Source organism: Ranitomeya variabilis, chromosome 7 (assembly GCF_051348905.1).
Source record: "Ranitomeya variabilis isolate aRanVar5 chromosome 7, aRanVar5.hap1, whole genome shotgun sequence".
NCBI lineage: Eukaryota > Metazoa > Chordata > Amphibia > Anura > Dendrobatidae > Ranitomeya > Ranitomeya variabilis.
Window position 1 is genome coordinate 233,296,301 of NC_135238.1, and position 17,096 is coordinate 233,313,396.

The 17,096-nt window shown below is 48.3% G+C and overlaps 1 protein-coding gene across 2 annotated transcripts in view; it reads right to left on the bottom strand.

Moving 5' to 3' along the window:
* Positions 1–17,096, bottom strand: part of WNT10A (Wnt family member 10A) — a 58,876-nt gene that overhangs the window by 16,773 nt on the left and 25,007 nt on the right. The window lies entirely within an intron of this gene.

Here is a 17,096-nt window from a genome sequence, read left to right on the forward strand (position 1 = left end):
CTCCCACTCCCGACTCCAAGACTTCTCCCGTGCTGCGCCAATCCTCTGGAATGCTCTACCCCAAGATATTAGGACCATCCACAATTTGCATAGTTTTAGGCGCTCCCTCAAAACACATTTCTTCAGAGCGGCCTATCATGTTCCCTAATCAGTTATTTTGTTTTTGTGTAGCCCATTCACTATCTCCATCTATCCCCCACCCCCTGAAGATGGCTGGACCATCACTGTAAATACACCATTGTAAATACACCCCAGTACTTTGTATCTCCCCTCATTGTAGATTGTAAGCTCTCACAAGCAGGGGCGGCTTATTGTGCTTTATTATTGTATTGTTAACATTGTTACTTATGACTGTTGTGTTTGAAACTGATAAACTGTAAAGCGCTGCGGAATATGTTGGCGCTATATAAATAAAGATCATTATTATTATTATTATTATTATTATTATTATTAGTGCTCAGTCCACAACACCCAACCCAGCCACGGAAAATATCACAGTCTGAGAACGAACTGCATACTATGAATGCACTCTAAAGTAAATGAACCCCTTTGGAGACATTTTCTTATTTAAAGGGTTATTCTCAACATTTAAAGGGATTATCCAGATACGCTCACTTCCACTTTAGAAGTGAGTGATGCCGATGATGTTATGATGCTGCACACTTGCCAAGACGCATGCATGAAACCTACTAGCAGGGGTGTAACTACAACAGGTGCAGGGGTTGCGATCGCACCCGGGCCCTGGAGCCTAGGGGGCCATAAAAGTCCCTTTGGCCAATAGAAAGAGACTATTGCTATTAAAGATTTAAAATATTTGGGGGCCCCATTGGAGCTTTTGCATCGGAGCAAATGAGTTTCAAGTTACCTCACTGCCTACTAGTCACATACAGGCAGAGGCGTAACTTCCACGGTCACAGGGGTCGCAGCTGCGACAGGGCCGGAGTGCTTAGGGGCCCACTGTGGCAGGCACTGCTAGGATGTGTGACCAGCAGTAGCGAGCAGGTGAAGGGGGGCCCAGAGCAGCATGGTGGCAGGCAGTGCCACTGTATGTGACCAGCAGTAGCCAGCAGGGGAGGAGGGGGGGCCCGGAGCAGCATGGTGGCAGGCAGTGCCAGGATGTGTGACCAGCAGTAGCGAGCAGGTGAGGGGGGCCCAGAGCAGCATGGTGGCAGGCAGTGCCAGGATGTGTGACCAGCAGTAGCCAGCAGGTGAGGGGGGGAAGCAGCATGGTGGCAGGCAGTGCCACTGTATGTGACCAGCAGTAGCCAGCAGGGGAGGAGGGGGGGCCCGGAGCAGCATGGTGGCAGGCAGTGTCACTGTATGTTACCAGCAGTAGCCAGCAGATGAGGGGGGGGGGGCCGGAGCAGTATGGTGGCAGGCAGTGTCACTGTATGTGACCAGCAGTAGCCAGCAGGTGAGGGAGGGAAGCAGCATGGTGGCAGGCAGTGCCACTGTATGTGACCAGCAGTGACCAGCAGTAACCAGCAGGGGAGGAGGGGGGGCCCGGAGCAGCATGGTGGCAGGCAGTGCCACTGTATGTGACCAGCAGTAGCCAGCAGGGGAGGAGGGGGGGCCCGGAGCAGCATGGTGGCAGGCAGTGTCACTGTATGTTAGTACTCATGGACCACCATATCACAAAATCCCATAAAATCAGTGAAGTTTATTGAGAACATTTTAAAAAGATAATACAAGATATAAATTATTTCCAAAGAGGATCAATCAATATCCCAGATACAGCAGGAATTTAATACCCAACCATGTTAATGCATTATAGAAAAACATAGATAAACTAATACATAATTCCACAAAAACATCCTTTAAGGTAATGATATGTCCAAATCCCGGATGATGAGAATTCAATGTAAAAATATTAAGAATGGATCAATGCTTACCCATGGTTTGTGTGCCACTGCCTGGGAGCGCCCCGACGCGCGTTTCGCCCACGTGCTTTCTCAAGGGGAGTGCACACTCCCCTTGAGAAAGCACGTGGGCGAAACGCGCGTCGGGGCGCTCCCAGGCAGTGGCACACAAACCATGGGTAAGCATTGATCCATTCTTAATATTTTTACATTGAATTCTCATCATCCGGGATTTGGACATATCATTACCTTAAAGGATGTTTTTGTGGAATTATGTATTAGTTTATCTATGTTTTTCTATAATGCATTAACATGGTTGGGTATTAAATTCCTGCTGTATCTGGGATATTGATTGATCCTCTTTGGAAATAATTTATATTTTGTATTATCTTTTTAAAATGTTCTCAATAAACTTCACTGATTTTATGGGATTTTGTGATATGGTGGTCCATGAGTACTAGTTACTCATTTTGTTAGAACTTCATATATTGTCCACTAATCTTTATTTGATTGGATAAAATTTGATGGGGAGGCAATAATGCGTATGCCTCTGGCTGAGTTTGGATATCTCTGTTTTTGAGTTTGTATTTTGATGTCACTGTATGTTACCAGCAGTAGCCAGCAGATGAGGGGGGGGGGGCCCGGAGCAGTATGGTGGCAGGCAGTGTCACTGTATGTGACCAGCAGTAGCCAGCAGATGAGGGGGGGAAGCAGCATGGTGGCAGGCACTGCCAGGGTGTGTGACCAGCAGTAGCCAGCAGGTGAGGGGGGGAAGCAGCATGGTGGCAGGCAGTGCCACTGTATGTGACCAGCAGTGACCAGCAGTAACCAGCAGGGGAGGAGGGGGGGCCCAGAGCAGCATGGTGGCAGGCAGTGCCAGGATGTGTGACCAGCAGTAGCCAGCAGGTGAAGGGGGGCCCAGAGCAGCATGGTGGCAGGCAGTGCCACTGTATGTGACCAGCAGTAGCCAGCAGGTGAGGGGGGCAGCCCGGAGCAGCATGGTGGCAGGCAGGTGTGTGACCTTTGTTTCTCTATAATTTGAATATTTTTTGCTTTAAATACTGTATTTGTTAACTATGCCTATAGTTATTAAATATTGCATAATAAAACATTACAACAAAACTATAGTGTGTGAAATGAATAGGGAAAATGTGAATTTGGGTAGAAAGTATTTTGGCATGGGGGGCCCCCATTTGAAAGTTCGCATCGGGGCCCATAACTTTGTAGTTTCGCCGCTGCGTACAGGCTATCATTAGCGCTCAATTCTGTTGTGGCAGTGTGCAGAACTGGGCAGCACTGGATAGCCTCCAAAGGGGCCTACTGGGATCCCCACAAATCCTGAAAATAGGGCTGAGAAATGCCCCATCAGAAAGCAGCGGTGCCCACCCCATGGTCAGGGTCTAGACAGCACGCCCACCACGCTACATCCAATGCCCTTAGCCACGTGCACCATTCTCACTCGCTTTGCACAAGTTGCGCCATTTCCACCCACTCCAGCTTATTGCTGAATCTGCGCCGTTCTTTCCTCCATCTTCCGTATTTCAGCAGCGCTGAGATGATGGTTATTACAGGCCGGGTGCTAATAACGGGGCCAGATCTCTGTAAACGGTTTAATTAGTGAATGAGCCTGGGGTGTTAATACGTTTACATGTGAATTCCTTCCCGTGACATTATATTAACAGCTGTCAGTGGCCCTCAGATCTGCAGCTGCAGGCCGGGTCGTGTTGGAGCAGATCGTCTGCAGCGCTCCTCCATGTTGTATGTCCACGGTTCTGCTCCTGTAATGACACCGCAGCGGTATAGTCTCTGGTGCTCGCTCCTCTCCTCTCAGAATGTGCGTTTTTTCTCGTCGGGTTTGGCGGCTCCTTATAAGACATTCTTTACATTAATCCTCTTTATCGACTCTTCTGTTTACCAACCTTCCTGAGAAAAGTGATTGGAGCGAGAGAGAGCCAAGGCCGTCCTTCCTCGTGCTCCTCCACGGAACCGGCCCGGACATGTCTCCCCTATGCAACCAACACATAACCCCCCACCATCCAAACTCCACCTAAACTGAGGGTGAACCTGCCTCGGCTCAAAACCAACCACATATCCCAACTTGTCGCAATTCATCCAAACACCTTCTGTCTCCTGCAAAGAAAAAAGAATCCCGGCGTGTAAAGAAAATAAGGAGATTGTGGAATTTCTGCACATTCGTGTCTGACGGCAGGTCACGTCCGGGGGTAGCATCCCGTATTACATGGGGGCACCTTTATCGGAAGGGTCTTTACTTCCCAGAGCGAGACATACCAGCTCAGAGGATGAAGAAAGCTGCACTGTGATGGTTTCCCATAGCAAGCAAAGAGTTAACGTAAATCTGCCCCTATGTTGTAGTATATAAATAGACTGATATAAAAGGGTTATCTCCAAAGAACGGGGGATCACTGGGGGGCCGACCACTGGGAACTTCCCGTCTGATTGGAGTGATGGATGAGCACTGCACCATTGCTCCATTCATTGTCTATAGGACTTCTGTAGGTTGCCCCGCACGACCCTCCACTATTTTCGACAGTCCCATAAACAATGAATGGAGCAGAGTTGCATGTAATCGACCTCTGCTCCTTTCAGAAGGGCCCTGTCCTTCCTTCTCAGGATCATTGGGGGTCCCAGAGGATGGACCCCGACCGGTCAAGTCAATATGGCATCACGATATACAAGGGAAATCAGTGCGGGAGGGAAGGGAGGAGGAGGAGGGTGCGCGGGAGTGATCGACTGGGTGCAAAAGTCTTACATGTCCTCAAATTCTTACTCGATGCCCCTGATCTCCAGGTGAGGGCCAACATGACACTGACAGCCCATCATCCTATGGTAGAGCAGGAAGACGTAAGACTCCATCCCTTACGCTGCAGCCCATGTGTGCCATAGAGCAATGATGTCGCCTGTGCCGTCCAGCTCTATGTGCAATGCGGGCCCAATAGGAATCGGATTGACCAAATATAAAATGTATTTATTTTTTCCATGGGGGATGGCATACAGGTGCCATCATTCCTTCTGTACCAGTCGTGACTTGTACTGTTTAAGATCACTGTACTTTTTTATTATACAACCTAAGAGGTGGATACAAGGTATCGACACACACCACTAAAGACAGAGGTATACTGAAAATATTGTACTGAAAATATTAAACTCTATTCAAAAGAATACAAAGTATAAAATATCATGAATCACAGGTATTATGAAACATGCACAAGAGATACAAAAGAGGAAAAGTTACTAAAGTAAGATACGAGTGGCAAAGTGGAGTAGTAACAGGCTATAAGTAAGTATGTGACAGATCTACCATGTGATTCATGATATTTTATATTTTGTATTGTATTGAATAAAATGTTATATTTTCAGTACAATACATTCAGTATACCTCTCTCTTTAGTGGTGTGTGGATACCTTGTATCTGCAGCGCCCCAGAGTCCTGGTCGTTGCAGTACTGTGGCTCCGCCACTAAGGGGAGCCATGGTGCGTTCGATGGCACTCAAGGAGTTCCTCCAATCAGGTATCACAGACACCAATATGTTTCACAGCTGGGCCTCCGGGGGGAGCTAAGGGTGCTATTCATTAGGCCACTCCCCACCATAGTGGGTAAACTGGGGGTCAGGCAGGAAGTTAGTAGAGAAAGCTGACTGGATCGAACGAAGCAACACCTAGTGAGAGAGGGTGTTCTGGAGGAAGAGACAGTAGGGTCTCTGCCAGGGGTGGGATCCTGGCAGAGGCTTGGCATTGAAAGAACGTAACGGGACCGTGCCTGCTCAGAATAGCGACGGTGCTCTAAGAAAGGATTAGAAGCGAGATAGATTGTGCTGAGTGAGAAACGAAATCAAGCAGAAGGAGAATACCAGCAGGGGTTTTGTTGAAAGAGGCAGCACCTTGCTGAGGCGCATTACCGGTGGCCGGAACGCCGAGGGAGTGGAATAATATACAGCTTTAAGCCATACTCCAAACAGCGGCAGGACAGTCAGTCTCAGGCGGGCTGTCTACCACATATCACCTATGAAGTCTTGGGGGGCAATTGCGGGAGAGGGGCGTCTCTAGGGTCCCGGAAGAACTCCAGGCCTACCTGACAAACGGGTGCCGTTCTTACTGTAACATCAGGAAGGGACGGAAGATTAGCAGAAGATCAGTTAATCGAGTTGTGAGGGAACTTAAGAAACAGACACAACAGTTGTGGGGTACTTTCCGTAAGCACAGCAGGGAAGGACTACAACACAAAGCGCTAAGAAGGAAGGCACTGATTTCCACCTGTGAGGAGAACTCTGGAAGTGCCATTGGACCGGCCGGACTTGCGCAGCCTGGTGGACCGGATTCTGGACTGAGGACCGAGAGATCTCCAGTAAAGAGGTAAAGAGACTGCAACCTGGTGTCCTCGTTATTTACCGCGACCTGCACCCCACAACTGCACCGCTACACCACCGTTAACAGCACCTATTTGCAACGGACGTCCCCCACTGACAGACAGGGCCACGGACCGGGTCTAGCCACCGTGACAACCCCAGGACTGAGATCCCAGAGGCCCGGTTCCGGGTACCCCTCGGCCCTGCGGCGGTGCGGGGGCGCTCCGCAACTTGGCGTCACGAACAGGATCTACTTAAGCCTGAAGAATCAGGTCATGTGTGCCTTGGAACTGTGATTTATCGTGCTTGGACTGTGCTTTATTACAAGGACTGTGTGTTGCCACTTGCCGCCAGAAGTTCCCGCCAAAACCGCCGCCATTACAGCGCTAAGGAAAGCGCAGGAGAAGAAGAAGGGCGTGGAAGTGGGCGTGAACAAGCTGAAGAGCGCGAAAGACAATGGCCGCCCAGTCTAAATATCTCGGCCCCTTGAGGACGTGTCCGTCAGCAGCCGAGATCCGCCTCCTGATCCTTAATGGTGGGCAGAGACAACGAAAACGAAACCGCCCACGAAGAAGAGAGCGGGAAAAGGACCAGGAAGAAGGAGCGAGCGACATGGAGGACGCCATGGCGAGCCACCCGGAGCCGGAGCGTGGGGTCGGAGCAGAGGACTCCCCCAGCCACCCGGAGGGGCACCGCAACCAGGCCTCCACCGCTGATGCTGAATTCCTGCAGGCCGGAGTGGACGAGCTCAGCGACCGACCCCGGCGGACGCAGCTGAGCACCGAGGCCGGGTGGAAGAAGGCCATCATCAGGAGCCTCACCGGACATCTGTCGGCAGCCTCATCTGGTCCGGAGCAGGGAAGAAGTCCCAGCGCTCCGAAGCTGGAAAGCAAGGCCCTGCCGGAAAGCGAGGTGCTGCAAGCAGAGATGACAGTGTCGCAGAACAAGGCCCTGCAGCCAGCGTTCCAGACCCCAGCGGAGACGGAGCAGACCGGCACCGGAGGAACCGCATCTGAAGCAGGTAGGAAGAGCCACCCTGCCCTGACGACCGACACCACCCCAGCGACTGCTAGTGCCACAGCTGCTGACTCCGTTCCAGTGACTGATCTTGCAGCAGCCGCTACCTCTGCTGCAGCAGATGCCCATACTCAAGCTGCGCAGACCTCCATCGCTGCGCATGATTTAATCGTACATGAAAGACGGATTAACGGCGTTTGTCCAGCACTGGGTGTAACCCTGGACCTCACTTTGCCCAGGCCAAGAAGGGTTAAGTGCCAGGTGCAGCCCTGGAAGCCGTCCAACTAAGCCTCGGAAACCTGAAACTGTAAATAGTTAACTGTTTATTTCCTTGCTGTTTTGCTGCTAAAACCCGTCCTGGGTTAACTCTTAAAGGGATCCCTTTGTTTACCCGGGATCCCTATTGCTTTTTATTTTTGCTTTCACTTTCATTTTTGCTTTTTGTTCCACAATGTTATAAAAACTGCGAAATCATGGACTGTGCATGATTTGAACTTTCTTGTAAATAGTTTGCACCTTCTTAAAGGTGCTTCCTACTGGTTTTGTTTAAAGACATTTTGCGAAGATACCATTCCGGAGCCTTTACATGGACTGGTAGGCTGAGAAGAAGAGCTACCTCAGAAAGACTTGATCTCCTCTTAAAGGGGAGGTTAGAATGGAACTTGAAAGTGATACTGTTTTAGAACAGTAATGTCAAGATAATGCTTTGAAGGAAATGTAACTGTTTTTCATGGAAAAGTTATGTGTGTTTAATTTGTTTAAAATGTGAGACCTAGATAATGTTCTTTGAAGAGAAAGATGCAGAAAGCCCGTAGGGGTAGATGTAGAGTTCCGTTTAATTAAAAGTAAAGAAGTAATAACGAAGGTGAGGATAGAAGGTAAACCCTGCGTCCCCATAGAAAGTTAGTTCGTTACTAAGGACAGAAAGTAGACCCGTAGGGGTTAGTGAGTGAGTCCTTATAGGAGCCAAGCAGAGTGAGCTCCATGCTCTCAAATTGAAAGGAATGTTATGTCTATACTATGTATAGTAGAGAAAGGCAGTAGGCCCTGGCTGAACGGGGCGGTCCTGTAAAAGAAAGGAGAGGCAGTAGGTCTGGTGCCATAGGGACAGGCGGTCCTGCAGGTTCAAAGTAGGAGAATGTGAAGTTACCTTGCCCTGTAATGTGATTATAGGAAGGCCTTTGATAAACTAAGAGTGTATGTTTCTTAAAGGCAATGTTAATTTATTGTTCCAGCATTTGCACTTAGTAGAATACCCGGTTGGGTAATGAGAGTTAATTGTAGCCTGTTGCTATGATATTTGATTATGTTTTGTAACGTTAAAGTGTCCTCACCTCCCATAAAGGGAAGCCTGTTCAAGTATGCTTATTGTTTTGCACTCAACAAATTTGTATGTCTTTTTGCTAACCTGTATTGTTGTTTTCTTCCCAGTCCCGGAGTACTGTGTTTAACCAGGGGGGAGTGCAGCGCCCCAGAGTCCTGGTCGTTGCAGTACTGTGGCTCCGCCACTAAGGGGAGCCATGGTGCGTTCGATGGCACTGAAGGAGTTCCTCCAATCAGGTATCACAGACACCAATATGTTTCACAGCTGGGCCTCCGGGGGGAGCTAAGGATGCTATTCATTAGGCCACTCCCCACCATAGTGGGTAAACTGGGGGTCAGGCAGGAAGTTAGTAGAGAAAGCTGACTGGATCGAACGAAGCAACACCTAGTGAGAGAGGGTGTTGTGGAGGAAGAGACAGTAGGGTCTCTGCCAGGGGTGGGATCCTGAAAGAACGTAACGGGACCGTGCCTGCTCAGAATAGCGACGGTGCTCTAAGAAAGGATTAGAAGCGAGATAGATTGTGCTGAGTGAGAAACGAAATCAAGCAGAAGGAGAATACCAGCAGGGGTTTTGTTGAAAGAGGCAGCACCTTGCTGAGGCGCATTACCGGTGGCCGGAACGCCGAGGGAGTGGAATAATATACAGCTTTAAGCCATACTCCAAACAGCGGCAGGACAGTCAGTCTCAGGCGGGCTGTCTACCACATATCACCTATGAAGTCTTGGGGGGCAATTGCGGGAGAGGGGCGTCTCTAGGGTCCCGGAAGAACTCCAGGCCTACCTGACAAACGGGTGCCGTTCTTACTGTAACATCAGGAAGGGACGGAAGATTAGCAGAAGATCAGTTAATCGAGTTGTGAGGGAACTTAAGAAACAGACACAACAGTTGTGGGGTACTTTCCGTAAGCACAGCAGGGAAGGACTACAACACAAAGCGCTAAGAAGGAAGGCACTGATTTCCACCTGTGAGGAGAACTCTGGAAGTGCCATTGGACCGGCCGGACTTGCGCAGCCTGGTGGACCGGATTCTGGACTGAGGACCGAGAGATCTCCAGTAAAGAGGTAAAGAGACTGCAACCTGGTGTCCTCGTTATTTACCGCGACCTGCACCCCACAACCGCACCGCTACACCACCGTTAACAGCACCTATTTGCAACGGACGTCCCCCACTGACAGACAGGGCCACGGACCGGGTCTAGCCACCGTGACAACCCCAGGACTGAGATCCCAGAGGCCCGGTTCCGGGTACCCCTCGGCCCTGCGGCGGTGCGGGGGCGCTCCGCATATCCACCTCTTAGGTTGTATGTAATTTTTACACACCCCATTTCTTAATTACAATGGGTCAAATGTTATTTTGACTTGAGGGTCCTTGTCATGTCCCACGACTTGAGAAATCATTTAATGTTTGCATTGTTTGTGTTCCATCCTTTCTTTCTAGGCAGAAGTTTGCCTTTCCCTTTATTTTGTCCCAACTCTCTCACTGTAGTCCTGTGATGTATGTTTGTTCACGCCCTTATTCTCCATTTTGTCATCATCCCCATATCTGTATGCATCCTATTACATGTCCTCTGTTGAATATTCCTTTTTACCTGCTGCTTTCATCATAATACAAGAATTTCAGTTAAAGCAATCCTCTTTTCCTGGAGTCTTCTTACATGAGAACGTGGCTGAGTTAAGCTATCTGATAAATCGGTATGAACGTGAGTACAGGTCAATACGGAAGCGCCCAAAAGAAAGGCCTATCCAGGCACCACTGCGTTCTACATACCCATGAGTCAGAATAGTAAAAAGGAATAGCCTGCCTTCAGAGACAGTAACTCAAGGTCTGTGCTGAACCTCAGTGGAAAAGGACATTTCCCAGATACACAGTAACCCAGTTCCCAGCCAGACCCCAGTGTGCATAGAAGCACACACTGCAGATAAACAGTGAGAAGTATAACCCTCATCATCCACTCTTCCTGCCTGCAAGCAAATCATGTCTGAAGCAAGGAATACAATGTCCCTACCAGACTTACAAACACAGGACAGAGACCCAGATCCCCATCCACCAGCTAGTGAAAGAGGAAAACGTACAGTTAAACCTACATGGAAAGTCATGGAGAATTTAGAGACTGAAAAATGTGTTGTATATAGTGATGTGTCTTCACTGTGGGAGAAAGTGCTGAGTCACATAGACACTGTATCAAGGCCTGCTTCTCATGAGTTACCACTTGAGGGAGCCCTAGAACAATTATGCACAGCATACCAAAGGTATATGGAGAAGACTGACCAATACATTATTCTCCTGAAGAAACTGAATTTGCCAGAGACTTTAAAAGAATTGCAAAGTTTCCAGCAGCTTAATTCTGAAAGGGACTGCACCGTACGCGACATTAAGACAAAGATAGAGGCTAAAATTGCACGGACACCAGATACATCATCTCGCTCATCCAAATCGTCTAAGCACTCAAAACGCTCATCTAGGTCAAGTTCATCAAAATATTCCACTCTCAGCCAGCAGCTTATAAGGGCACGTGCTAAGGCAGAAACGTCTAAGATACAAGCAGCCTTTGCGCAAAAGAGAGCAGAAATGGATGCAGCCACAGCACAAAAGAGAGCAGAAATAGAAGCAGCCAGAGCAGAAATGGATGCAGCCACAGCACAAAAGAGAGCAGAAATGGATGCGGATGCAGCACGCAAGGAAGCTCTGGAGAAGGAATGTGAGCACGCAACAGCCATGGCGGAGTTAAGGATCCTGGAGCGAGCTATCAGTGGGAGTCAAAGAGACAGCATCAGTTTGTGTGAAGTGGAGGCGGAGGACCCTATTGAACGCACAAGAGACTACGTGCTAAGCCAAAATGGCGAACCGCAGATCATCACTAACACTTCTGATGGCGTTCATGCTTCTCCAGGACACCAGGATGCCGATCAACTTACAGAACCCTACACTCAAGGTCAGTACAATGCTCCCAAACTTGAACTTCCTTCGTATTCCAGTATGCGCCAAGACCCTGCATCTCATCAAACTCCACAGGCTATTATCTACACGCAACCCAATATACCGGCAGGTCATTATACTCTCGACAACCGCACAGTGCCAGCTCCGCATGTAGCAGAGACTATACCCACCAAACCGGTTGCTGGACTAAATGCATATGCCACTCCATACTTACCCACGTTTCAAGTCCAAGACGTCTCCACTCCTATGTACAACACCGCTCAGCCCACATTCGTGCATCCTAAGTCAGAAAGAACAGACATGTCCGACTTCGCAAGGTACATGATTCGCCGCGAACTTACTAAAACCGGTCTCACAAGGTTTGACGACCAACCTGAAAATTACAGAGGTTGGAAAAATGCCTTTAGAACCGTAACTAGTGACCTCGGCATCACTGCTGCCGAAGAGCTGGACCTGCTAATCAGATGGCTAGGACCACAATCCACCGAGCGTGTCAAGAGACTCAGGTCTGTACATATCAGTAATCCAACGGCTGGTCTCATGGCTGCATGGGAAAGACTAGAGAAAAACTTTGGCAGTCCAGAAGCCATAGAGGACGCACTGTTCAAGCGATTACAGAGTTTTCCAAAGATATCAAGCAAGGACAGTTCAAAGTTCCTAGAGCTCAGTGACTTGCTGTTAGAGCTCCAGCTGGCCAAGGCAGACACCCACCTACCTGGCCTCCGCTACCTGGACACTGCTCGTGGAGTAAATCCCATTATCTCCAAGCTACCGTACAACGTGCAAGAAAGGTGGACTACACTAGGGTCAAAATACAAGAAAGACCATCAAGTGTCATTTCCTCCATTCTCCTACTTCTGTGAGTTTATAAAAGACGTGGCAGAGCGCAAGAACGACCCAAGCTTTTCTTACCAGGAATCCAGTGGCCCAGCTTCACCTCCTTCTAAATACGTCAGCGCACGCTCGAACGACAGAAACCGCAGAGGTCCAGTGTCAGTGAAGAAGACGGATATTCTTCCCTTACCAACACCAGCCCCAGACAAGAGTAACAAAGGTGAAAAGATAGAGAACCCAAATCGTGAATGTCCCATCCACAAGAAGCCACATCCCTTAAAAAGGTGCATCGGCTTCAGGAAGAAACCGCTCCAGGAACGCAAGGAGCTTCTAAAGAGGTTCGGGGTATGCTACAGATGTTGTGCTTCTACTGAACACCTTGCTAAAGACTGTAAAACTACAATTAAGTGCATGGAGTGTGACAGTGAGGACCACGTACAAGCACTCCACCCATTCCGTCCTGACTCTACACTTACTCCTTCCCCCACCACGAGCCATGGCGGGGAGGACGCAGCTCAAACTGCAAGCCATACCACAATATCTTCTTCATGCACAGAAGTCTGCGGAGAAGACCTCTGGGACAAGTCCTGTGCGAAGATTTGCCTGGTGAACGTATATCCCAACGGTCACCCAGAGAAAGCCGTGAAGGTGTACGTCCTTCTGGATGATCAGAGCAACCGATCACTTGCAAGGTCAGAACTCTTTGATATGTTTAACTTAAAGGGAAATGCCTACCCTTACACCTTAGGTACCTGCAGTGGTGTTACAGAGGTTTATGGGAGAAGGGCCAGTGGTCTTACAGCGACATCTCTCGAGAACACCGTCGAGATACCGTTACCTACACTGGTCGAGTGCAACCAGATTCCATCCAATCGAGAAGAGATCCCAACGCCAGAGGCTGCTCTTCATCACCAACATCTCAAGGGGATAGCAAACAAGATACCAGCCCTCAACAACAGTGCAGATATCCTGATTCTGCTAGGCAGAGACATCCTCCGGCTGCACAAGGTGCGTCAGCAAATTAATGGACCACACGATGCACCATTTGCCCAACGCTTAGATCTAGGCTGGGTAATCATAGGCAATGTTTGCATACACAAGATGAAGAGACCTAACAACATCTCCTCTTACAAGACACACATTTTGTCAAATGGTCGCAGCACCCATTTCCAACCATGCCCACATCACTACTGGGTGAAAGAGAAAGTGAGCAACACCAAGTGGCAACAGGAATCCTTCAACAACATGAACACACTCCAGTCCTGGGAAGAAAACCTCGGGTCATCAGTGTTCGATTCCACAAGTAATGACAACAAGTTGGCACCCACAAGGGAAGATAAAGAATTTATAAAGGTTATGGATAAAGAATTTGTTCAAGACGACTCCAACAGTTGGGTAGCTCCTTTACCCTTTCGTTTCCCAAGAGTGAGGTTGCCGAACAACCTGCAGCAAGCAACTGCAAGGTTCTCATCCTTAAAGCGTACCCTAAAGAGGAAACCAGAGATGGAGAAGCATTTCATTGACTTTATGCAGAACATCTTTGACAGAAATCATGCTGAACCTGCGCCACCACTGAGGGAGGGAGAAGAATGTTGGTATCTTCCATCCTTTGGTGTCTATCACCCTCGCAAGCCTAATCAGATCAGAGTGGTGTTTGACTCCAGTGCTCAGTTTGAAGGCCTCTCTCTCAATAACCTGCTCCTAACTGGGCCCAACCTGAACAACAGCCTCCTTGGAGTATTGATCCGCTTCAGACAAGAACCTGTTGCCATAATGGCCGACATTCAGCAGATGTTTCATTGCTTCATTGTGAAAGAAGACAACAGAAACTATCTTAGGTTCCTATGGCACAAGGACAACAACGTCAACAATCAGGTCATAGACTACCGGATGAAGGTCCATGTCTTCGGCAACAGTCCCTCACCTGCTGTGGCGATCTATGGACTGAGACGGACAGCCCAGGAAGGTGAGAGAGAGTACGGTTCCGATGCTCGGCAATTTGTAGAGAAGAACTTCTACGTGGACGATGGGCTCAAGTCCTTGCCCACAAGCGAAGATGCAATTGACCTACTCTCCAGAACACAGGAAATGCTATCCACATCAAACCTCAGACTCCACAAGATTATCTCTAACAGTCAAGAGGTAATGAACGCGTTTCCATCTGAGGACCATGCCACAAACCTAAAGGACCTCAACTTGGGTTCCGATGTTCCTCCAACACAGCGCAGCCTTGGTCTACTGTGGGATATCAAACGGGACACCTTCACTTTCCAAGTGTCACCCTATGACAAACCCTTTACCAAACGAGGAGTCCTATCTGTCATAAATAGCATCTATGATCCTCTCGGGTTTGTAGCACCCATCACTATTCAAGGCAAGATACTGTTAAGACAGCTTACGGCCGAGAACACGGATTGGGACACCCCGCTCCCAACTCAGAAACAGCAAAGGTGGGAGGCGTGGAAGAAGTCTCTGAAGTTCTTAGAGCAACTCCAAGTCCCACGTTGTTATTCTCCAAGATCACCTTTGACTGCAATCAGAAGAGAAGTTCATATTTTCTCTGACGCATCTACAGAAGCCATAGCCGCAGTAGCTTATCTGATGACCTTAGGAGCTAACAAGGTACACTGTGGTTTCATCCTGGGTAAAGCCAAGTTAACTCCAAAGCCTGCACACTCTGTACCCAGACTCGAGCTTTGCGCTGCGGTATTGGCAGTAGAAATTGCTGAAGTTGTACAAGACGTAATGAACGCGTTTCCATCTGAGGACCACGCCACAAACCTAAAGGACCTCAACTTGGGTTCTGATGTTTCTCCAGCCACACTTCTCACACAGAAGATTGGAGCTGCTACAGTTCCGCCTGCGAACTTCGATAATAAGGACATTTACAGACGTCAGTGGAGGCAAGTACAACACCTGGCTAACGTGTTTTGGCATCGATGGAAGACCAAATATTTACACTTGCTTCAAAACCGTCACAAATGGCAGACGCCCAGTCCCAATCTCCAAGAAGGAGACCTTGTTCTCTTAAAGGACAAAGAGGCTCATCGTAATGACTGGCCAATGGGACTTATCACCAAAGTCCTACCCGGTGAGGACGGAAAGACTCGTAAGGTAGAAGTTAAGGTGACAAAAGGGGGCTCTACCCGAACCTTCTTCCGCCCGGTCACTGAACTCGTGCTGCTTCTACGAAAGGAGGACATCACATGAACTGAACATGCTCCTGGACGTTGTTCACGGCGGGGAGCATTCCTCCTCATTCCCCAGTTTATTGAATGTTGACATTTTCCATTGGATTGAACCCTTAACATTCCCATTGGATTCTGGGTTGGTGGAAGAGTTTGCATGTTTGCGGCTTCCCCAATCTGAAGATGGGTTTTATATACTTGAACTTATCTTTCGGTGTGATCTACGGGTCAACAACAACGAGTTGGACTTAAAAATCTTTTATGTTTATTATTGCATGCATGTTTTCTTCCTCTTGTTTTTTCAGGTTCGAACGACTTCGAAAAATTACGGACATCGTGAAATCCAAGGATTTCAGACGGGGAGTGTCATGTCCCACGACTTGAGAAATCATTTAATGTTTGCATTGTTTGTGTTCCATCCTTTCTTTCTAGGCAGAAGTTTGCCTTTCCCTTTATTTTGTCCCAACTCTCTCACTGTAGTCCTGTGATGTATGTTTGTTCACGCCCTTATTCTCCATTTTGTCATCATCCCCATATCTGTATGCATCCTATTACATGTCCTCTGTTGAATATTCCTTTTTACCTGCTGCTTTCATCATAATACAAGAATTTCAGTTAAAGCAATCCTCTTTTCCTGGAGTCTTCTTACATGAGAACGTGGCTGAGTTAAGCTATCTGATAAATCGGTATGAACGTGAGTACAGGTCAATACGGAAGCGCCCAAAAGAATTGGCCTATCCAGGCACCACTGCGTTCTACATACCCATGAGTCAGAATAGTCCTTGTTTAAACTTTGATATGTTTTTGGATGTTTCTGTAGTTCTTTTTTATTATGTATAACCCTCCTCACATGTAAAGCACCAATAAATAAATAAATGGTGCTATAATAAATAATAATTACTTTTAAAGGGGGCACCAAGAAGTCACTTATACCTTCTTCAGGGGCCGCTCATGGGGGCATTATTTGTTTTACTGTGACAATCATGGGTTATTATTTCTGTTTCCGGGGCCAGCAGTACTTACTTTGTCTCCGCTCTACTGATGGAAGTATCCCTTCGAGTGGTATAAGAAAAAAAAGGGGTTTGGTACCGTGCTAGCCAGTTGAAAAAATAATGCTCTCAGTGTGAAAAACAAGAGGATCTTGTAGTTATGAGACCTTTTCATGGCTAACAGAAATAAAATACATGATGTTACCGTGCAGCTTTCGGGACTTCTTCGGTCCCTTCTTCAGGCACGGTGTAACAACGTTGATGAAGAAACAGCTTGAGTGGTATGTAACGACCAGGCGACCACTGCGAGGGGCCGGAGAGCTGATCTCATACACGGAGCGTGGAGGATTGACTTTCTTCTGTGTGTATAAATATCTGAGCCACAAATTATTCAGCAGTGGCCACACGCACCGCTGGGCTGATGGTGAGAAGTGGGAAAACGGGATTAAATATTGACGAGACCTTGTCACTTCCTATTTGGGCTGATGACCTCCCCGGCACATTCTGTACAGAACCCGCCGTCCCCAGAGGGGCAGAGAGCCATTACCGAGGACTCCCGGCATCTATCTGCCGCTAAGTGTGAG